Below are 23,482 nucleotides of genomic sequence, written 5' to 3'. Positions count from 1 at the left end.
GAATGCTTCCATTCTCAGCCCCCTTCTCCAATTTCAAAATTTCTTCATGTTTCACCTTGAAGAATGTGACCTTGTAACATAGTGAGGAAATTCTTTGTAAATTAGGCACAGGATATTCAACTTAAACATTCATTTAATAAATATGTAAATGTTTATTGAACATTTTGTATGTGCAAAGTGATAGATCCTATAGAAAATGCAAGCATCAGTAAAATCCAATTCTCAAAGATATAACATGATTTGGAAATAAAATATAATAATAAGAAGAAAGATGACAGAGTTGGTAAATAAAATAGCTCAGAAATATATCCTAATATCAATAATAATTTAATATGCTTTGAAATCAATGAAGAGGGAATAAATAATAGTGTTGCGACAATTGTTAACTATTTGGAAAAAATATTAATTTAGAAACTTTATATCAAAATACATTCACAATAGATTCAAGGGTTAAGTGTAAAACTACAAAACTACATATATCATTTTTTCTAGTATTAGCAATAAAAGTTTTCTCTAAGTGTAAAAATAATGTATCTAATTACAAAAGAACAAGTCGACACATTCGATGATTTCTTAAAAACTTAGGTGTTTATGAATATTTCAGAAACTGGTAAAATACATACCATAGAATAGATTCATACAAATAAATCAGAAAATATTTAATCTACAATAAATGAATGCGCAAAGAGCATCAGCATATAATTCAAGAATAGGGAATACAAATACTTAAAATGTGGAGAAAGTTCAGCTTCATCAGTTATCAAAAAATACTAATTAAAAAACTGAGATGCCATGTTTACCCATTAAACACTCAGATTCTTCAAAATAACAATACTTAATGCTAATAATCAGGAGTTGAAATAGGAACTAAAATATTTGAAATGCTAATCTCGTGTCTGGGAAGTTAGTCCTCTAAAGATTCAGAAATACAAGAAAATTATAAAGATGCACATTTCAGTATGATACACAGTCAGAACAAAAAATGCATATAATATTTTCCGTCATTCAAATCCTTTTCGAACTAAAGTAGCAGAGATTATCAAGTTTTTAAATGTGTCCTAGGTATCATTGTTCTCTCTTAGAGATGTATGCTACCTAACCCCTGTCTTTCATTAGTTAACAAATTATGTTAATCTCACTTTGTGAAGTGTCTTCAGTCTTTTTCTTCCTATTTAATCCCTTTACTGCTGTCTTAGTTCAGGCTTTTCTCTTTCTTCTCTTAAATGCCCAGCCATCTCATCTTCATGGTGCTTTGAGAGTTTTTCTTCGGAAACAAATCTAAACTTATCCTTTAAAAAAAATCCTTCTATGGTTCACTTATGCCATGAACCTTTCTCCAGGCCATGGAAGAGATCTTTAGCACGAACTATGAAATCTCAAATATACTGGTCCCACATCACATTCTCAGTACCATTTTCTATGACATCTTCCTTCTCTCTTGCCAACTCCATCTACCTTATGCTCTACGGAGCAGGATCTTGATTTTCTTAAAATACTTTCACTTTTCTTTTCATGGGCTTTATCTTCAGCTGGACATATTTTTTCCCCCTTTTTCTTCTCATTTGTCTTACTTGATTGTCAAGAATTATTTAAAATGCCACATCTACGAAATCTTTCTGAATTCTTCTAAGCATAATCTATAATGTCTTTTCACTTTTAAGTACTATTTAAATAAAAAGTTTTCATTAAAAAAGTAATGTTATCATAGAAAATTTGAATCATATATTACATTTTCATAGTGAGTTTTATTTGCTTTATTTTTACGTAGCGTTGTTCATACTGGATTTACCACTTTTTGTTGTTAATATACATTCTTCATAAATATCTTTCTATGTTATGTATTATTCCTAGTGAATCTGTTGTTTAGTTTACTTAAATGCACTCCTTGATTTCACCAGATAAAACAGATGGCATACTCAAACTGGATAATTTGAAGAGAATTTGTTAGTAAAGGGACTATTTATAAACATGAGGATAGGGTTTCAGCAATAGTGCTGTATGTTTGAATTAATAACAGTAGGGAGATGCACCACTATCTTTAGGCTTCAAATGAAGGGTACATTATTGAACCCTAGAGATACTGGGTTGTGTGGATATCACCTAACAAGCTCTGTCACCTTTGTTCAAAAGTCACATCATCTGGGAATTGGGAAAGACTTTATATGAGATAAGCCTGGGAATTTGAAGAATGAATAAGGAATGGATACTGAGGTAGTGAAGGGAAGGGGACAGAATGTGGAAGGGCCCAGAGATATTAAGTTTTATAGTGGATTCTAGTTTGACTGTGGAAGGAAATAACCAATGGAGGCTAGAAAGCTGTGTGAAAATAGATCATGGAGGATCTTGACAGTTGCCCAAGGTCTTAGACTTTCTACTGTAGATGATGAGGAGTCATTAAGAAGTTCTAAAGGGGCAGATGATTTGGTTAGACTGGCATTTTGGTTACATCACTCTGGTGTTAGTGTGGAGAATGAATTTGAGAAGTTGAGATTGAAGCAGGTGAGAGGTGAAAATGACCTGGGCCAAGAAAGTGGTATTTGGTGATGGAGAGGAGGTAATAGATTCAAGAGATAATCAGAATATATTTAGTGATTAGTTAAGGAATATAAGAGAGAACTAATGTATACTGGGGAAGATAATTTAGAAACGGCCTGAGGGAATTTAAAATGGAGATATCAAGAAGGCAGTTGGAAATATAGGTTTGAAATGTAAAATATAAGCTCTTATTATAGAATTGGGAGTAAAAAATATACCAGATGGTACAGAAAGTCATGGGCAGTCCATGGGGTAGTATACAGAAGGATTACAGACTATGGCCAAGAAGAAGAATCGGGGAGACATAATAATTAATGGCTGACACAGGATGGTCAATGAAGCAAGAGAACAATGGTAGTAGAGACTCACTGATAGAAACCAAGAGAGCCGAAACATTTCTAAAAAGGAGTGATGAGAAAGTTAAATGCCACGGAAAAGTCAACTTCCACAAGGGCTTCCAGTACCTTGGACTGGAGCACACGAGGTCACTGTTGTTGTTAGGGAGAGCATCCTCCATGAAGGGTGTGTTAGAAGCCAGACTGCAGTACATGAACAGATTAGAGACATATTTTGAGATGAGAAGGGCACAAAAGAGGTCAGAGAGTCACATGAGAGAGTGAGACTTCTACATTTCTCAAAGAATCTTTATATATTCTGCCATATTTCATATTTTTAAAGATCAGATTGGAAACTTTTGTTCAGTATCACAACCTAAACCATATTGATAAGGCAGCCTACTTGTCAGTAGATTACCTGTAGGTAGGAACTGATATTTCAGATTTCAGTCTAAGAGGTAATAAGTAATATATATAACACTTGACAGGGAAATTGAAACACCTGTGTTTCAAAACATACTTAAGTTGATGCCATAAGAAATAAAATCAATCTATGGAAACTGACTTTGTACTACATTAGTTATTTTAACAGACAACATAAAACGTATGTTGTCTTTGCATAGATTAGACTCTCTGACATGGGAAAATAGGTCCAAATCTGCCTTGGAGACCAGATTCTTAGAAATTCAGAGTTAGAAGGAACCTGGTACAATGGATAATTGTCTAATTAAATTTTAAGAATTAAGGCTTTATTAATACAAATGAAAAATGGAATACCAGAGAGGTAAAGTGACTTAATCAAAGTTGCTCAACTAATTAGTGACAGAGTCAGCATCAGTTAGATTTGACAGTTAGATTTGATTTTCATTCATTAAGTACATCAGCATGCCAGGCACTATGCTAAGCACTTTCTATTTATTTCATCTTTTAATCTTCAAAGGCAATTAGGGCCTCAGTACTATCATTATTAACATTTTGCAAAAGAGGAAACTCAGTCACAGGAGATAAAATAACACACCCAAGATCACACTGGAGTTAGGATTTAGACCTAGGCAATCAGACTCAAGAGCTAATGGTCTTGTTCATAACCATCCTCTAGCTGATACAGTCACACATACTGTACAATTAGCACTCAAGGCCATTAGAAACATTCAGGTTTCTCTTTTATAGATAGAAAGCATAATTATGACATTAAAGATTCTTTCTGGTTTGGGGTTTAATAGGAAATATCTAAAAACAGAAAAGTGAAAAGCTACAACTCAATAATCATTGAGAAATTTAATTTATTTAATTGGTGTTTTTTTTCTGATAAATATATTTTGAAAAGAAAAATGTAGGGTTTTCTTTTTCTTTTTCGTTTTAATTACAAGTGTAATATAGTAATAATATGTTCAAAAAAGTTTATTGTCATGATGAAATAACACATTTTTCCCAAGGTAATTATTATAATAATAGGCTATTTCAAATTTTTTCCTTCTCCACCCAAGTATTTTCTTTTTTTTTTTTTAATGAGCAGACATTCATCTGCTTAGTATCTGAGGCAGATGGCAATGCATTTGCCTCACTGTTTTTTTTGGGGGGGGGTCGGGGGGGGGGGGGCAAGGCAAGTGCTTCTATTCAGAAAGAGGTAAACCTCCACAGGATAACATCCTATTGACAACTTTTGTCAACATGTTGAGCTATGTAAATCACATAAATTATTTGATTTAGCTTGACACTCCAGTGGTAAAATTCTAGGAATGTTGACTGATGTTTTTATATTCACCTTAAACAATTAATGAAAAATCTAGTAAATAGAGCTGATTTTATTGGTGGAGGGTGCATAGCAGACTGAACTCATTATATAAGAATTAGCTATTCAGCATTTACTAAATGGTGCTGTTTACTGGCTTAACAAAAGTTAACTAAGCCTTAGGATTTGCTTCCAAATAAGTGCTGAAGAATGAATTATGAGTCTGGCACAGGTTCTTTTCTTGCCAGAATATGGCAGGCTGAGTGCAGGAGAGCATGTAGGCCAGAGATTCTCAGTGGGGGAGGGAGACAGGGGTGCCAACAGAACCACCTGTCAGGATTTTTGAATCTTGCCCTTTAGATTCCACCAACACTTTCCCCCAGGTTAGGAGTCACAATCTTCAAGTGAAGGGGCCAGTATCTCTGGTTCTCATGCTTAGTTACACATTAGAATTACTTAGGTGCCTTTAAAAACTCCTGGCATCCAGTATTTTTTTTGACTAAATCTCTACAGTTGGGGATTGAGGTGATATTTAAACAGGGTTGGTATTTTAAAAACACCAAAATATTTTGGTCAAAACAAAAATTTTGGAAAAAAATTAAAATTGACAAATTATCCTGATTTTTAGCTAGGGTTGAGTACCACAGCTTATCTGTTTAGGTTAAATTTTTTCACAGATAATACTGATATTATACCCCCGCGCCCCCCCCCCCCAACACACACATACAGCGTTTCCTTGACTCCTGGTTAAGAACGCTAGATCTATATGATGGCAAAGAGAACCGTGGGTAAGAATGGAGACCACTGCTTGACCAGATATAGGTCCAAGTTTCTCAATTTCTGTACTATTTACGTTTCTTAATTCTTTGTTTTTGGTGATGGGGTGGGAGGGAGGGATCTGCACTGTGCAGTATAGGGTATTTACCAGCATCCCTAGCTTCTGCCTATTAGATATCAATTGCATTTCAGTAGTGACAATCATTAAATGTCTCCAGACATTGCCAAAAACCCAAAGGGGACAAAATCACTCCTGATTGAGAACCACAGATCCAGGCAATAAACTAAAGCAAGTGTGTCTCGGGTCGATCTGGCTGGATAGAATTAGAAATCCTTAAATCCAAGAGAACCAGGTGGAAGTTGTATTGCATTTTATTCACTGGTCTTGGAAGTCATATAACATCATTTCCACTATATTTAAAAGTCTGCCCAGATACAAACTGGAATGCATGAAGATTTATCTAGAGTATACATTTCATCCATAGAAGCCACAGAAGTTTTGGAATTGGTTCTAGATATCTATTCCTATGTTTAAAACCACTTCAAACTTAGTGGCTTAGAATAGTGAAAACATTCATTTTATTCACAAATATGAAATTTGGCCATAACTAGGTGGGAGAGCTTGTTTTTGCTTTACTGGAGTTGCCCAAATGCTGGGAGCTAGAATCATCTAAAAGCTCACGCACATGTCTGGTGGTTGACGGCTGCCTGTCGATGGGGGCTTCGCAGGAACTAAAGCTGAAAGACCTACAAGCAGCCTTTCTTTCTGGCTGTTTGGCTTTCTCACAGCATGGTGGCTAGATGCCAAGGGCAAGTGTCCCAAGAGAACCAGGTGGAAGTTGTATTGCATTTTATTCACTGGTCTTGGAAGTCGTATAACATCATTTCCACTATATTTAAAAGTCTGCCCAGATACAAGGAGAGTAGACATAAACCCCATCTTTTTGGTAGAGAGATGTCAGTGTCACCTTAAAGGAAGAGCATATAGGATGGTAAGTATTGGTACAGTCATCTTTGGAAAATACAAACTGCTACAAGGTTGAAAAGGCAGATCATTTAGGATTGCTTCCCTGGAATCTAGGGCAGTGTTATCTAAAGAGTGTTCTACGGACCACCTATAACAAGAAGCTGGGGAACAATTGTTTCAAATGCCAATTTCTGGACTTCTTACTTGGCAGATCAGCTTAAAGCATCTGGTATCTGTTTTTTTCAAGAAGTCCTCAAATTAATTCTTATATGCATTAAGACTATCCTTTGTTTATACAGATGCTTTCATCATTTATACATTTCCATTACATATTTACAGATTTTATTCTGTGAAACAAAGTGGTGATACAGAGAGAGCTTTGAGGAATGTAGCTATTTGGAAGGGCTGCTGTGAACATGCCTCTGGGTGTGTAATATACACATGTTACTTATCAAAATGCACTTTGAAAGTAGTGTTGCTGATTGGGGTTTTGTGGACATTTGATTTGTTTTAGTTTCCAAGCATGTCGAAAGGAAAAAAGGAAAGAGATAACATTATATAGTACAAGTCAAGAAATTTGGGATTTTTTTAGTCTGGTTTTATGATCAAATTTTGTGTACTTTTTATGTTACATTTGAAAACTATATTTTAGCCATCAAATGAAAAGTCAACATAATCTTGTGTCATAAAGGCAAGTCCTTTGTAGAAACTTAAAATGATAATGTATATGGTAATGTGAATTCCACTTTCAAGAAGCATCATGAAAACTGTGGGAAATAAAATGCGAGCGTAGGACATCTTCCTGACTTGGATTTTGCCGACCAGGCAACTTTAATGACCTAAAATATTCTTGAGAAAACAGCTTCTCAAGAATAAAAAAAAACTTCTGTGTAATCAAAATAGAATGCAAAAGTTCATACTTTACTTGGAGCCTACATACTATTAACTCGCATGAACATCTGATAGCAGGGCTCCTAGTTTACAGCAAAGGAAAAACAATGTCAGCATGGGTCAGAAGTGTATGGCTACAGTTCAGCACAATGAGAACTAGGAGCAACTGAAGGAACAACAACAAAATTTAATTATTTCAAAGCAGAGTAGTTTTCAGTTTTTCGAAATAAGGAAACCCCTTTTTCTCACTATTTTTAGGGGCGCCACTATATTACAGAGGTGCAGCACCTAGTTTTCATCATGGTGAGCCTGAGTTTTTGAAAAGTTTATCTTACTTTAAATATATTCTGTTTACGAGAGTAAGGAAATTTTTTTTTTTTTAAATAAAAAAATCCTTCTAAGAGGTAAACTTAAATAAGCTTTGGTGCTTTTAATTAACTACCATTATCCATATATTTTTTTTTGTAGATTGATTCATTTGCAGAAGATGCTAGATAATGTGTTTATTGATGTATGAATAGGTCATTCTATTAAGATATTTTCTTAAAATTATGTTTTTACTAAATTAAAAGCTTAGGTATGACAGAAAATCTAATATTTAAATCTAATATGGAAAACCATATCAGCATTTTAAAGCTATATTTATATCAGCAAATGCTAATAAGCTGAGAAAGAATGGAAAAACCAAGGGGTCAACTGACCCACCACCAAGTCTCACTGAGTCTAGCTTCAAACTTCATCTCAAACATGTTCACTTCTCTTTGCATCTCCTGCCGCCACCTTGTCCATGTCACCATGAGCTCTCCCATATGCATTTCTGTACTAGATTTCTGTCTCCATCTTCTTTTGGCTGCTCCAATCCTTTCTCAATACAGCCACCAGATCAAGTGACTAATCTGCTATGGTAGCTTTCGATTTTATTGCAAATAAAAACGGAAGTTCTTACCCTGGCTTTCAAAGCCCTGAACAATTGAGTTCTTTCTTCTCCAGTTCCATCTCATGAAACTCCCCTTTGCTTAAGCTGCTCTAGATCCCTCGGCTTTCCATTAGTATTTTGGCTTTGCAGACAATTCCCTCTGCCTCTTTGTATTCTTGGCAGCGCTGGGTCCTTATTCTTCAGGTCTTTGAATTTTGCCTCCTTCAGGAGGCCTTTCTCGGTCACTTTACCTAATGTAGTTTTGTTTCTCCTCAGCATTAACTCTTTGTTAAGTTTCTTTGTAGTTTGTTATCATGATGTGTTTTATTTATTTATTTTTTCTGTTTCCCTTACAAGTCCCATGAAGGCAAAGACCAGTCTGTTTTATTGAACACTGACAAAGTGAATGCCTGGCACAAAGTAAGTGCCTAATAAATACTTTTTGACTTAATGAATAAGTGAATAGTAGTCAATGAACAAATCAAGAGCTAAATAAATCGAATCTATAATCGCAAGTGTTTGTGCTAACACATGTTCTACATGTTTAAGAATCATTTGGGTGATTTATAGATATTCTATCTATATGGATTTTGAAATGAGAAGTTCATAGAGTCCACAGCTAACTTCACACTATGAAATCATAGATTGCATTGATTTCATTCTCCAAACATGACTTTGTCAGAATCCAAGTAGGGGGTTAGAAATATTTGGCTTGACTCAATCAAGTGTTTATTCAGAGTAGAATAAAGGGAGTGAGAATAAGATATGGAACAGGGAATTATTAATTTTGCCATCTCATTTACCCTCAAGCATAATCAAGAGATTACACCTGTTATTAATTTTCTCTATGAAATTTGAAGAGTTGGAAATGAGAAACATTTCTCTTTGTTCAGGCTTCTCCAGATTTACTTCTAGGCATCCAATTAATGATAATTCTAATACATATTATGATGAGAGAAGTCAGTTTCTTACAGCATCAGTAAATGGTGCATGCTTCTTGAAGCCAGAGTCCATGACTTAAACATTTTTGTATGTCCAAGATGGGCCTAGGAGTGGGGGTGGTACATAATAAGGACATACTTTTTCTTGAATGAATAGAAAACTTTCAGACCACTTAGAGGACCTAGTTTAAACTGCTTTTATATACAGAATCAATTGAGAAGTGAATATAATTGTATAGGCTGCTAATGTATATATACAAAAGTGAAAAAACATACTGAAATAGTCTCTTTACTGAATACTTATATAGAAATATGTGATGATACAGACAACACTTTTATTATAAAAGGGATGTACAGTAGGTGTTATGTAAAATAAAACAAGAAAGAAACCTTTAGGTGGCGGCCAAGAGCTATGATTATGAATTCCTTAGTCAGCTTTTATCAGAATTTATGATTTTGTTTAAAAGTAGTGTTAACCGGGCTATTTAAACCACAATAATTTGGTACAAAGCAAAAAACAAAAACAGAATTAGGCCTCAACAGAAATGAATTTAAATGTTAATATCATCAATCAATCAAATCTTAATGTTGATTAAATAACAGGTATTCTGATTATGAATAGTAGTTAGGAAACCAGATCTGGCAAGATAATTGTTTGGTATTAAGTCATGGGATTAATTACTCTTGGCAGTTAATCATTTTAATCTTGAAGGAAATTATCTTTAAATAAAATGGTAGCATTTTAAGAACTCAGAGACTGTAATAAAGATGTCAAAACTGTCCAGATACTCATTGTGCAATTGGAAACTCCACTCAAAGTTGACATAAGGCCCCAGAAAAAAAGGTCAATGATCTAACTCATTCTTGCAACATCTGCCAGAAGCTGTGGCTTCTTGGAGTACTAATGTGTTTTTCTTCTCTTTTTTCATTGCTCTCTTAAATGAAAGTTTATGATCAAAGTCATCATATACCTCTTTCACTTCTAAAAAAAGGGGGAAAGATGGATTTTTTTTAAAAAAGCATTATGTTTTTATGATAGTATGTACTTGTTTTTCCTCCCTGCTTGTTTTCAATAATATGCATTAGTCTACTAGAGGAGTAAACAATTTTAAACATCATTATTAGGTATTTCTATATAGTAATTTTCATTTAAAGTTTTTTTTTATTCATGATTAATTCTGTTAACATTTAGATTCATGACGTACCCTTTTGGCAACACAGACTAAATTTGGATATTTGCTTCCAATTAATCGGGACTTCTCTGATGAAGTTTCTCTAGTTTAATTCTTGTCTACTTAAATATAGCACACTTTTAACCTCAAATGTATGCACCTCTAGGATCATGGAGAAAAGAAAACAAATACAAGACAAATTTGGTACACTTGGAGTTAACAAGCTTCCTAGATACAAGAGAACAGAAACAAAATACTATAGCAAAAACCACACATTATTGTTGAGTAATAAAAAAGAAGATGAGGAAAAGTGTGGGTTGATATTAATAAAGAAAAGTTCCATAAAGAAAATAAATATGCGGTGGTTTCCCAATACATTATTGGGAAAGTTAACGTCTTAATTCCTATGAAATTCTATTCTAATTACTTAATGTTAATATTCCAAAATTATACTGTGGTATATAGATGAAACAGTGGCATTCAACAGTTCCTTTTCTAAATATTCTCTACCATGTTAGTCAACGAAGATGATGAGATTCTCTCTCAAAAAATCCCATTTAGCATGTTACTGGATTACATAGCAAGCTGCACAAGGAGAATTAGCCAGAAAGTACTTCAGTTTTCTAGCAGTTTACAATATAAAATTGTCTAGGAGGAAAGATAGGCTAAAAATCTAGAAAGTTGTACCTCTGGGATTTACATGGTAGAAATGTGTATTTTTTATGTCATCATGAATGTCTTCAAAATGATATTCCTGAGGTTAGAAATCAGGAGACCTGACTCTAACCATGGCTTTGATGATCTATATGGTGATACAGTTATGGTCAGGATATTGAAGATATTGTGGGTTCGGTTCCAGACCACCTCAATAAAATGAATATCACAATAAAGCAAGTCACACAAAGATTTTGTTTTCCTAGCGCATATGAAAATTATGTTTACAGTACACTGTAGTCTATCAAGTGTGCAAAAGCATGTCTAAAATGTATAGATTTGAATTTAAAAATACCTTATTGATAAACCATCATCTGAGCCTTCAGCGAGTTGTAATATTTTTGCTGGCAGAGGGTCTGCCCTCAGTTTTGATGGCTGGTCACTGATCAGACTGATTGTTGCTGAAGATTAGTGTGGCCATGGCAGGTTCTTAAAATAAGTGAAGGGTGCTATATCCATTGACTCTTCTCTTCATGAATGATTTCTCTGTAGCTTGTGATGCTCTTTAATAGCATTTCCCCACAGTAGGACTTCTTTCAAAATTGGAGTCAGTCCTCTCACATCTGCTGCTGCTTTATTAACTAAGTTTATGTAATATTCTAAATCCTTTGTAGTTGTTTCAAGAGTCTTCACAGCAACTTCACCAGGAGTAGATTCTACCTTAAGAAACCACTTTCTTTTGTTCATTCATAAGAAGCATGTTCTCATCTGTTAAAGTTTTATCATGAGATTGCAGCACATCAGTCACATCTTTAGGGTCTGCTTCAAATTTTAGTTTTCTTGTTCTTTCCACCACATCTGCCGTTACTTCCTCTGCCAAAATCCTGAAATCCTCAAAAGTCATCCATGAGGATTGGAATAAACTTCTTCCAAACTCCTGTTAGTGTTGATATTTTGACCTCTTCCCGTGAATTGAAAATGTTCTTAAAGGCATCTAGCATGGTGAATCCTTCCCCAAAGGTTTTCAATTTACTTTGCCCAGATTCATCAGAGGAATCACTATGTATATCAGCTATAGCCTTATGAAATGTATTTCTTAAATAATAAGTCTTGAAGGTCAAAATTACTCTTGGATCCATGGGCCGCAAAATGGATGTTGTGTTAGCAGGCATGAAAACAATGTTAATCTCATTCTACAGTTCTGTCAGAGCTCTCGGGTGACCAGATATGTTACCAACGAGCAGTAATATTTTGAAAGGGGTCTTTCTTTTGAGCAGTAGGTCTCAACAGTGGGCTTAAAATATTCAATAAACCGTGTAATCTAATGTGCTGTCATCTAGGCTTTTTTATTTCACTAATGGAGCACAAGAAAGGAAGATTTACTATAATTAAAGGGCCCTAAGATTTTTGGAGTCGTAAATGAGAATTGGCTTCAACTTAAAGTCACCAACTGCTTTATCTGCTAACAGGAGAATCAGCCTGTCCTTTGAAGCATTGAAGTCAGACATTGACTTCTCTTTAGCTATGAAAGTCCTAGACAGCATCATCTTCTAGTACGAGACTGTTTTGTTTACTTTGAAAATGTATTGTTTAATATAGCCACCTTCATTTATTATCTTAGCTAGATCTTCTGGATAACTTGCTGCAGCTTCTACATAAGCACTTGTTGCTTCACCTTGCACTTTTTTGTTACAGAGATGGCTTCTTTCCTTAAACCTCATCAACCAGCCTCTGCTAGCTGCAAACTTTTTGTCTGCAACTTCCTCACTCAGCCTTCATAGAATTGAAGAGAGGGCTTTGCTCTGAATTAGGCTTTGGCTTAAGGGAATGTTCTGCCTGGTTTGAGCTTTTATATCCAGACCACTAAACCTTTCTTCATATCAGCAATAAGGCTGTTTTACTTTCTTATCATTCCTGTGTTCACAGGGGTAGCACTTTTAATCTAAAATAAGAGACTTCTTTGACTTGAACACTTAGAGGCCATTGTAGGGTTATTAATTGGCCTAATTTCAAAATAATTGTGTCTCAGGGAATAGGGAGGCCCAAGGAGAGGGGGAGAGACTGAGGAATGGCCAGTCAGTGGAGCGCTCAGAACATACACATTTATTGATTAAGTTCACTGTCTTATATGGGTGTGGTTCATGGAGCCCCAAAACAATTACAGTAGTAGCATCTAAGGACACTGATCACGGATCACTATAACAAATATTCTAATGAAAAGTTTGAAATATTGTGAGAATTACCAAAATGTGACACAGAGACATGAAATGAGCAAATGCTGTTGGAAAAATGGCACCGATAAACTTGTTCGACACGAGGCTGACACACACCTTCAATTTGTAAAAATGCAATGTCTGTGAAGCTCTCAAAGCAAAGTGCAATAAAATGAGGTATGCGTGTACATCGTGTCTCTGGAAGCATCTTCCTTCTCTGTAACATGAAAGAGGAGAACCAGATGATCTCTAAGTTTCCTCTTAACTAAAATGTTACATTTCAAGATTTTTAGAGAATAAAGCAAACATAATTCATCATTATCAAAGTAAAAAATTTTGTTCATCTGATGAGAAAGAGCATGACATAGTTTCAGTGAGAACTGCAAAATGAATGGAATCCACCTCCATACAGGGCCCCACACGTAGGTCAAGAACGGCCCCTTAGCATTGTGCAGTGCTCATCTTGCATGATGGTGTATGTTGCCTCTATAATTAGATCAGAAGTAAAGAGAAGAAGATACGGAAAATACCTCTGTACTAAAAATTTTACATAATAATGCTTTAATTTCCAAGTCATGGTCTTTTTTCAGATCCTGGGGTCTTTAAGCCATATAAAAACTGTTAAATGTAAAAGCAATAAACAGAAGAAAACAAAATGGTGAGTGAAAATGAGTGACCAAGGCTTTGGATGCTATAAAATTAGTATACGTTATGGAACATCAGTATTTTCTTGTGGATTTAAAAGAATGAAAATTTATCAGTGGACAAATGTGACTTTTAGGTGCTTAATAAATGTAATCTACATTAAAGTTTAATTTCAAGTATGCCAAAGCATAAATAAAGAATCTGCCACTATGCTAATGTATTTAGTTATATATAGGTCTCTCATATAATATACAAAACTATATTGTCATGAATAAATCAGCTATTAGAATATATAGCTCGTATTTCAAAGCAATGCATTTAAACCTTAATGGACCATTTATCTTTACATGCAATCCCTTATTGCATGCTTTTGGAAATTAGGTGAATGTCTGTAAAAGAAAGATGAACATTCAATTCCCAAAACTAAAAAAAAAAGAAAAAGAGAAAAAAAGCAACTCAAAATGTATGTCTATTTGATGATAGGGGACCAGAAAAAACAAAAGCTCTGTATTCAAGAAATTTTCATTATTCTATCTGCCATATGGAATAAACAATATAAAATGATGGACGTGCCCCTCCCCCCCATTCACAACCACCATACAAAAATAAGAGAGAAACCTTTGTATCCTGTCTCCTTGTAACTATTGCGTCAAAAACTACAGTTAATCCCGGGCCACATATTTATCCTGCTGCTTGTCAGCTGACCACGTAATCTACAAAACTTAATTTATCTTGAATGGAAACAACTCAGTCTTTTGGACTTGCTGATTTCAGAATCCTACTCTTCACTACTTGATTGGGATGAATAAAGCCTGATCTAGACAAATGCAGAAGATGACAAATCTCATTAATTCTATTCCCACAGGGGAGACAAAGAGACTAATTTTTAAAAAAAGGCAATCTACAGTTTAAGATGCTATTTTTATTTTCTAAGGCTAATCTTTCTTCTCACATTTATTATATTAAAGAAATACTTTAAAGTGCTCCAATCATAATCTTTTTTGCACAAAGTCAGTGGGAACGGGATTCAAAGAATCGGGAAAAATAATACATGGAAGGACCGAGAAACAGAATTCATCCAGAAACAATATATAATTTTTTTTAAAGATAGGGCAAAATGCACAAATTTCCAGGAGACAAAGAGGTGTAAAGAGAGGAAGAAAAGGTGGCAAGAATGAAAATAAACTAAGGGCAGGGAAGGACAATATAAGAATAATATAAGAAAAGCTAAAGGTCGAAGAAGGAAGAGAGTATAAAACAAGAGTGAAGCCAGAAAAAAAGTGAGGAAAATATGGAGTAGGAACACCAGAACTGAATGGAAAGAAGGAGGTCAAGGCTGAAAGGCAAAAAGAGCACAAAGAAGACTGGAGAACAGCGGACAAAGAAGTGGGGTACAATGGAGAGTAGTGTCTGGATTACAAAACTGGGGTGGAGGGGGAGTAGGCAGGCAGGAGGGAGGGAGGTTGAAGAGCAAAGAGCCACTGGAGCCACTATGATTTTTGTTTTGTCTTTTACAAGTGAAGTTTATGCCACTTGGTGCAGCTCACAAGTGGGTGTGAATTATTTTACTGGTATTATTCGAAGTCCTGCTGTAATAGTATTAGGAATTTGGCATTGTAGTGTGAACCTTAACTAAGGCTACCAAATTCCCTTCATACTCCTCCAGAGCAGCTGAAATGCCATCCATTTGCAGTTCGCAAGCTCTATTCAAATGGCATAAACCGGTAAAAGTTAGGCTAGGAAAATTCTGGACATAAGAAAAAGAATCTTTTTATTTTAAAATAATCTAATGCTCATTTGCTCATAGTCTCATTACTTTATAGGTTTTCTTCTTCAAATCAAGTTAAATTTAGGCAATTTTATGAAAATTCCAATAACTCTTAAAATATGTAAATACAAATTGCAAATATGAGAACCAGATTGCTAAAATAAAACAAGCCACCAAATTACCACTTAAAAGACCCTTTGCCTAGGTAGTAAGTTTTGAAAGCTACTTTTTGGAAAAGAATGGTCTGTTTAAAGTTGTAATTAAGACACCAAGAATGACTTGTTACTTATCAGGTCAAAAGAAATCAGAAGTAGTTTCTTGGCTTTGAGCTGGAACTTGAAACTAAGATGTATTTTCTGCTTTTCTGTTTCGTTTGCTCTTTATAGCCTTTGAGCAAACTATCCTTTGAGTGAAGTTTTATATATCAACTCTGTTTAGGTGTTCATCTTTGTTTCTCCATGGGAACAAACATGTTCCCATGGAAACTAAATAGCACAAAATATAGATACCACAGAAAGCGTTATAGAAACAATCAAACTCATAACAAAATTAACTACTTAATGCAAACAGTAGCTGGGCTCTCTAATATCTAACATAGCATCTTAAAAAGGATAACTTAATCCTATGGCTTATCAAAGTTTGGAACAATAAAACAAAAGGAAACGATACAGCTTTCTCACTAGAATAAAAAATTGTAAAGTTTTATTTTTAAATAATTATTAAAAAATAGAAACCACCAAACATATTAATTGTGGTGATTAATTGCATCAATTAAAACAAATGCCTTCAAACTAAGAATTGATCTACCATATGATCCAGCGATCCCTCTACTGGATATTTACCCCAAAACTTGAAAACTCATATCCAAAAAGATATTTGCACACCGATGTTCATAGCAGCATTATTCATAGTGGTCAGGACATGGAAGCAACTGAAGTATCCTACGATAGATGATTGGCTAAGAAGTGGTGGTACATATATACAATGGAATATTACTCAGTCATAAGAAGAGATGAAATACTGCCATTTGCGACAACATGGATGGACCTTGAAATAATCATACTAAGTGAAATAAGCCAGACAGAAAAGGTTGAAAATCATATGATATCACTTACATGTGGGATATAAACCTAAAAGCAACAAATGAACAAAACAAACAAACAGAGACTCATGGACATGGACAATGGACTAGTGGTTACCAGAAGAGCAGGAGGAATGGGGAGGGGAAAAATAAAATGTTAAAAAAAATAATAAAGTTAAAAAAAAAAAAAGATGCCTTCAAAATTTCCTTTATGTGATGAGTGCTCTTTCCATACTGATTATCTCATCCCACACCACACTTACTGTGGGGTGTGTTGGGCTTAAGGTCCAGGAAGAGAAGTAAGCAGAAAAAAGGGGTCTGGGACCAACGTGGGTTAATGACCAGCATTTCCAGTCACAATATCTGAGGGAATGAGGACTGGGCTTCTGGGCCTTGCGTGATTTATAAGGGGTTGAAAGCTGGGAAAGGAGGAGGATCTGGGACAGTAATTCCTGACATGCTAGTGTTTCAGCTCCAGGCTAGGGAAGGAAAGAGCTCATTCAGTTGGAAACAGAGCACCAGTCAGTGTCTAGGGACAGGGTGCGAGGTGCCAGGCCAGGTACTAGTCAGAAGGCAGGGCCTCTGTTAAACCATTGGTGGTTCAGCTTAGGACACCAGCTGCAGTCTCGGGAGTGGACAGGCATCCAACAACAAGGAGGACTAGGCAACAGAATTGTTGGGTAGGAGAGTGGGTGTAGGTTGCTCGGTGCATGAATGCATGGGGCACTCCACAGACACTCTGGATTTGGGGCCCAGGAATGTGTGGTTCATTCCAGGCTCTGTTTAATGACTGGATATTGCCTGGTTGCATTAGGGTTGACTCGGAGAGGGGGTGGAGCAGAGACTGAAACAGCAAGGTTTTAGGCAACCTGGCTGATGCTGATATGGGTAGCTATTGAAAACTAAAAAGGGACTTGATATGCCAAAGATCCAACCCACACTAAGAATTCTATATTTATCGTTTAATGTTAGCACGGTTACATACAGGAAGAGGCATTTGCAGTTCTTGGCAAAGTAAGGACACCCACATAGGCCTCACCTTTAGTTCTGCATCTTCAGTAGTATGCTATCTTATTAATTATTGTATGTTACCTTTAAATAAGAAAAATGTACAGTGCGACAGCAACCCCTTTAATAAAAGTAACAAAATAAACTTCAGTAAAAGAGCTAACATTATTAAAAAATGTGGCTAGGTGCCATCTCCCTACCTTGTGTTTTTCAGGGTCCTGCAGTGGCTGCTTGACAGAAGCTTAAAGCTACTGCAGGAAACCAGTTGGAGCTGCATTGTGGTTCATGAAGTCTGAGATGAACAGACTAACAACTCTCCAGCGTTCTGAAATAACGTGGTCACTCTGTGTGTGTCTCACTGCACTTTGAGGTTATGGTTCAGTTAGTTTTATGGAATAAAATAGACCTCCACGTAAAGTAGCATTTTTCACCTATAAGTTAGAATCAAATAAAACAAAACAAATTATGAGGTAAAAACCCAGCATCTCCCCATGTAAATTCCCCATGCTGCCATTATAGAAATGCTCATACTAATATAAAACAAAAGATATGAAAATAAGTAGACAATTGTTATTTTAAAAGGAAGTGGGCATCCAAAAGAGGAACATGTAAGGTTAAAGGAAACACTGGAATTTTAAAAAAATGATACTGACAAAGTTAAGCAAGAAAGAAAATAAGCTGATAAAGATTTTAAAATATTTTCAGCTCTAAGATTTAATGCAATGGCTGATGTTCCTCTTAGATTTGGAAGCTGAGACAAAAGCTAAAGCAACATGTTAGATCCTCTCTACGTGGCCCTGTTCACAGTAGTCAGATAACTTAGTTTCCCCTTTCTGTGTGGGCAATTTACCACTTCAGGGGGAGATAGATATCTATGTGAAAAAATATAGTTCAGTTATTTCATACATAATACACACCTAATGCAAAAATATGACAAGACAGTGTTTAATCATTTCATTTTATTAACCTGCGAGTAAAAAAAGTTTGTTATTTCTAATATGGGAGACACTGTACAGGTATTGATCTAGGTAATTGGAATGCAGAAATGAGCACAGAATAGCAAATAAGAGGGATAGTTAAATAATTACAGTGTGGTGAATTAGGAGCAGATATGAAGTACTGTTGAAGATGAACAAAGGCAGACACTAGTTAACATTAGTGGTGAAAATACATTTTAGTCAGTAATAACTTGCAATAGGGAAAAGAGTCCAGTGTGAGCTGAACTCTTGGATTGAAATGGATTGAACTTTGATTTGTACAAAGGTGACTGGGCGTTTTAAAGGGAGAATGAGGGAATAGGAAATGGAGGCAGAGAGGGTTCAATCCCTTTCTTCAAGGAAGTTAAAAAAAAATTACAAAAAGCAGGAAAAGGGAATTTGATCCATGTGAAGTCCATCTGGGTTTGCTGACTGGTGCTTATCAAAGGTAGGCTCCTCCCCTGCCAAGGAGGCTGGGAGGCGGGCCTTATCTTCAGGTGTTGGCTGGAATAAACGGTAAATTCTTTTGGCAGCCTTGAGTTTTCTCAGGCAGGTACTTTAAGGGGGTTTGGGTCATCCTACGGATGCAGCCTGGAGCCTTTAGAAACTATATTAGTGTTTACTGATGACTTTATTGGCCAAGGTTGAAGCCTAGTAGAGAAGAGGACTCAGAGGAGCCTGATTAGAATTTAGTGAAAGAGGAATCATTGTCAGCGCTAAGGAGAAGTGTCCCTGGGAAGTCCCTTGAGACTTTACATCTGAAACCTCTTGAGGGAGGTATAAGAGTTATCCTAAAAGACATCATGGGGAAATAAAGGGACCAAATAGAATCAGGATGTGTGGCTTGTGGGATGGCAGGAAATGATACTGAAAAGCATTCAGGAGTAAGGTCATACCAGGCTGTCGAGTTAGGATTTTATCCCTTAGTCTAGTGCTTCTCAAAGTGTGGGACGCATCTACAGATGACATTTTGATGGTAAGAATGCAGCTTTAAATCATAATTAAGTCACACAAGGAAAAGTAATTATCTTTTCAATTATCTTTTAATCCCGCTAATTAATTTGATGGGAAAGTCTTAGGTCGATACTAATTTGTGTCTTAAATGGTATCTGCTAATTGGCCTTTTTAACAAAAAGGGAGTGGATTTCTGCTAAAATTTAATGATGTTGCTTTATCGTCATTGAATTTTTAAAAATATTTATTTTATAGTAACTGATAGTGGTTTTCCATTTTAATAAATCTGAAGATTTCCTTTTAAACACATCTATTTATGTTTAAAAAACTATTGATTCTACTTAAAGACAAATATTAAGTACAGTAGCAGAAGGAAGAGTCAAGGTACTCCCCTGCTTTTGGGTTGCTCAGAGGGGAGTGGTGGTATCATTAACAGAGATAAGAATTATAGGAAAATAGCCAGAGCAGAGGATAGGAAAATAAAAAGCGAGAATAAGAAATGCCTCGTCTGTTATTACTGGATATCCAAAAGAGTTTATTTAGACCTGTAGTTTTCCGAGATCATATCCAACGCACCTTCACATTCTCTACCATACAGCCAAAAAAAGCAAGCCATAAAAACAATCTGATTTCTCATTACTTTGCTTTACCTACAATGTGCTCAGGTTACTTTTTGTTCTGCCAGGCATCAACTCGAGCTTATATCTTTGGTTCCTAGTGTACTTCGGTCTTGGCCTTAAACTTTAGGATTTTCTTTGGTTTTTATTTCACTGCTTTCACTCTGGGTATTTCTGGAATACTATCTCTATCCAAGCTTTGGACTATGTGTCTCAAATCCTGGCACCAGCACCCCTCCAAGAGAAGGTTGTCTTGTATGTGTACCCTCTCTTTTACAGGATGACCCCTCTCTCTTATGTAGGGACTTAGTAGTAGGACTTCGTAATATTTGGCTTTTTGCTTATCTTGTGGTAAGGTATCCAAGGTCAGGAGTGCTGAAGCTTTCTTTATCTTTGGACAACAGCCAGCGTTTTCCTTTTTTGGAGTAGTTTAAAGCAAAATCTCTCTTTTTGAGCAAGACCTAAGTAGATTCTTCCTTCTGAAATAGATTTCTTTTCCTTTTGAGTTTCTCTTTGAGGCATGCATCTGAAGTTATTCTCTGTCTTCTGAGATGCTGTGCCCTATCATATCAAAAACTACATGCTGTTTACTGAGTACCATATCCTTAAAGATGGCATATCTGCTGAATGCCTGTGGGAAGGTCTGTCTGCCTTTTAATTTCAATGGACTCCTTCAAATTGAGTCTTAGAACATCTAAATCTTTAAGTAAAAAATTAGCACAGTTGTATTTTCAATTCATCGTAGATTATTTGTAATCAAATGAACTATTTCATGGTTTCTTGTTTTTAACATTTTTGGAAATTTTGTTACATTTGTTACATAATAGTGGATGCACTTTGTAAAATAGTTTTAAATTTTTATATGAAACTTATCGATATAATTAAACTCAAGAATAGGTGCTTCTTTCTGCTGACGATGTATTTATTTTTCAAGTACGGGGTAACTTTTACTGAAATTTTGACATAGGTACCCAAGAATTAAAGGCCTGCAAATGAATTAGACTCATAAAACCATGTACATACTTCCTATAACATTTAAAGAAGTATTTTTATGGTAACTTAAACACTTCCAGTTTTTTAAATAGATGAGTCATTTCCTCTGTCTGGGAGATGACTGAGTGGTAAAATATGTTAAGGTCACAGACATTTGTTAGAGTACAGGATCCAAGTTCAGTTTTGAATTATATATTGACTTTAAAATAAGGTGATAGTGTTATTAAGATAAATCAATGAAGGTATGCCTGATTTAGTAGATAAAAAATTTAACTCTATTTCCTATTAATTTCTCTAGTAGAAACAGGTGATATCTCAAGTCTTGGGTTTCTGAAATTCTTTCAAATGTCTGTAATGAGCCTAACTTCTTACTAAGGCACATCCTCTTCGCTTAATTTTTGATCAATTTGCACATAAAGGAACAAGGATTTAGGTTGAAGAGTGATGTCATAGCTATTTTAAAAAAGGGATGTTAAAGAAAATGTATACTTCTGTTCCAATCTTTAATTTTGCATTCTAGCAGAATAAATGCGGACTTCACCTACTTTACTTAATAGTGATTGTGACCTTCAGAAAGTTACTCAGTCTCTTTCAGCCTCAGGATTCTCATGTGAACAAAGAAAGATTATAATACTTCCTTTATATTTTATGAAGATTCAATTAAAAAGCTATCGAACGATGTTATGTTTATAAAATGCTTCAGCATATAGTCACCTAGCATATAGTTTTTTTTTTTCTTTTTCTTCCAAATTCCCCATCTCATTCCCCTTTCTTTCCTTGGAAGAGAAAGAAAATGTTTTTCATCTTAGTGTCATTCATTTCTTGATAAAATATGATGTGTTAAAATCTAGGAAGATGAGTGGTAGATAATGATAGGTAATGACAGATAATGGCAAATACCAAACAGATGTGGGTAAAACATCAGATGCCATTAGACAAGATTTCTTCTACATTCACATGTACATACATGATGAGCTAGAGCAATTTTTATTTGTTTAGTAGATGGAGAACACGATTTATTTGGAAAGCTCTTGATAAATTCTTAGATGAGATAAGTTTTTGTAGGTGTGGTGCTGGACTCACTAGGGGTTCAAGAATCATGCATATGATGTAGAGATAAGGTTGTTTGTATACATGGAGCAGAGAAAGGCAGAATTAAGGGATGAGAGGGATGAGAATGGGAACAAAGCAGAGGCAACAGGAGATGAAAGACAGCTGTTCTATGGACAATGTTACCTACAAACACTGAAGCTACTAAACTCATGGAATGCTTGTTGTGAGTGGATCCCAGAAAAGAGACATGTCTAGGTCTATGGCAGGCCAACAAGATACATGGGTTTAGGAATGGAAGCCATACAGACCTAAAAAACTAAACCCTGTAAAATTGACAGATATAGTAATAATCTTCACAGGTGCACCAAACTCAAACTGATGGTTTGAATGAGACTCACTAGGATCTCTGTGTGTGAAGGTCTCAGGTGACATTTGCTTTATACATGGCCACATGCCATTTCAGCCATCAGTATGTAGTGTTATAGTTTATGTTACTGTGTGTATAACATCCTATGACATAATATCCTCACTAGAGTTATTTTGAAATAGAAATGTTAAGTTTTTAAATTTTATTGTAGTAAATATATTTTCTACATGTAAAGCAAAATCCTTTAATAGAGTTCTAACTCTGAGTTATAGGTCAAATGATATTCTCTTATCATGATAACAGCAGAGCTAGTATGGAGATCCCGCCCTTATTCCTAGTTACCAACATTTTAACAGTATTTATTTTTGCTGTATTCATGAAAAATCCATTTTATACACTGACTTGAAAAAAGATTTTTCAAGATTTGTGTATGTACCTATAAAGACAAATATACTCAAATGACCAGCAAGAATGTCAAATTAAAAAAAAAAAAAAGATAGTGGAATGAGCAAAGCTGTTGCAGAGGGTGACTTTTGAAGGAAAACAAAGAAATGATTGGCTTTCAATGCCATGGATGATGATAATTGATTTGTTACAAATATGCCATTAAGTATATTTGACTAAGTTTTTATAAAACGCGCATCATAATATTTAAATGCATCAAAAGAATCCGTGAAGTGTTTAATTCTCACTCTGAATCTTAACAGATCTGCATGGCAAGTGAATGACTTTTATACTTAAGGATCATGTAGAAAATGGCACACGCCTTCTTTTTCACTGCCACTGATCTACCTCAAGTGAAGAACTCCTGGGTTTCTGTGACAGTCTCCTAGTGGTCTTTCTGTCTCTAATCTTTCTCTCTTCCAATCTGTCTCTATGATTCTAT

This window comes from Pteropus alecto, unplaced genomic scaffold (genome assembly GCF_000325575.1).
Source record: "Pteropus alecto unplaced genomic scaffold, ASM32557v1 scaffold21, whole genome shotgun sequence".
NCBI classification, from domain to species: domain Eukaryota; kingdom Metazoa; phylum Chordata; class Mammalia; order Chiroptera; family Pteropodidae; genus Pteropus; species Pteropus alecto.
This window is presented reverse-complemented; position numbering follows the sequence as displayed.